Consider the following 1,800-nt stretch of genomic DNA (forward strand, 5'->3'; position numbering starts at 1 on the left):
TCACCATGTTAGCCAGGATGGTCTCGATCTCCTGACCTCGTGATCCGCCCGTCTCGGCCTCCCAAAGTGCTGGGATTACAGGCTTGAGCCACCGTAAAAACTGTACATACTCAGTCTATACAACTTGATAAATGTGGGGATAAACATACACCCATGAAACCATCACCACCATCAAGGCTATAAACATATCTATCACCTCCCAAAGTTTTCTTTTTATTTGCCCAAATTTATTTAACTTATATTCATAAGATATCTTTTGTATTACACAGGAATTTGGGATGGCATATAAGGCCATGTTGGTTTATGATTTTATGTGTTAACTACGAGCCTTGGGAGACTCAGGATTTATGACGAAAGAGTTGGAGTCTTGACCCAAGGAACAGTCCCACTTTGTGACCATCGTATATTCTCTAGAACTTTTTTAGTTATACTGTGTCTTCCTGGAGGTTCAGTACTTGGATTACTTATCTTAGTTGTAAAATCATCATGAGTTTTTATAAGGGAAGGAAAATATATCATTTTAAATTCTCCGTCTTGAGGACACTTAGAATTATGTTAACTTTTATGACCTCTGCAGCACATTGGGAAAAAGTGTTCCAGGAGAGTTTGTGATTGTTTAATTGTTCCACAGAAGAAGAGCTATTTGGGATATTGCTTGGATATATTATTTTATGTCCTATTTTTATTAACGACTCCCTTTAAATTACAGCATCTCTCTGTTAGATGAAAAGGCCTCATTTTTATTTCAAAGGCATCTGTTTATTATGGTAATTCTGTTATTTAGAATTTGTTGTGGATGTTTCATCTACATATAATTTGGGTGATGCATTTCCTAGTTGCTATATAGCAGATATATTTCCATAACGTGGCAAAATGTTTTAAAGAAGCTGGCTGCTTGGAGGTAGTTCAGCCCTCTTCAGATTTTCCTTATGGTTTTACAGATAAGGATTTTAATCATGCTTTGTACTTTGCCTGAGATTCATTTTCCAGCCCAATTTTAAATCCCCAGGATAAAAAGCATTTCTACCTGAAAACATTTTACTATATTTTACTTATGTGCATATGAACACACATGCCCACACATACATCCATCGATATGTGGTACATTTAACCCAGTGTAGTTTTTTGTTATTATTTTTTGATATCTTAGGTTTACAAGGTTTGTGTGCTAAAATGGTAAATATTATCTATTAAATAATATTTTTAGAAAATAATTAACTCTTTGACCCAGGATATTAACAGTGATTGAGATAATTGGGGTTTGCTGGAAGAGACAAATCTGACCTATTGATGGAAAAAAGAGCTCTCACTAATTTTTCTTATTATTATTAAACATCATCTTGGCAATGAATGGTATTTTGTTAATGCAGCATTTTTCTTCATTTTTCTGAAAAATGGCTAACCTGTCTTTAAAGCATATTTGGACGACTCTTGACTGTATGCATGGAATACACTAAGTCCTCTGGTGGCTGCAAGGCCCTAACGTCCCTGTTACAGCAGAGCAGGATACTATTTCTTAAGAGCCAGTTAGACCAGGAACTGTTGAGCTCTCACACAACTGTCTTCTCACAGGAAAACTGGCTGGCTGTCACTGAACCTCAGGGGATGCAGTGACCTTATGATTCATGTAATTTAATTATGCATAAGATCAGACAGATTAATGACATGACAATTATTTATTAATTTAAATCTATTAGTATTAAAATTGTATTCATATTAAAATAGTTTCTCAGAAGCTATCAGAACAGAAAGTACCAAAAAAACTTAAGAAATATGCCAAGCCCTACACACTTTATATTC

General features: G+C 35.0%; 1 protein-coding gene across 1 annotated transcript in view; it reads left to right on the forward strand.

Annotated features, from left to right (window-relative positions):
• Window positions 1-1,800, forward strand: part of UNC13C (unc-13 homolog C (C. elegans)) — a 690,296-nt gene that overhangs the window by 392,111 nt on the left and 296,385 nt on the right. The window lies entirely within an intron of this gene.

The sequence above is a fragment of the Mandrillus leucophaeus genome, unplaced genomic scaffold (genome assembly GCF_000951045.1).
Source record: "Mandrillus leucophaeus isolate KB7577 unplaced genomic scaffold, Mleu.le_1.0 Scaffold108, whole genome shotgun sequence".
Taxonomy (NCBI): Eukaryota; Metazoa; Chordata; class Mammalia; order Primates; family Cercopithecidae; genus Mandrillus; species Mandrillus leucophaeus.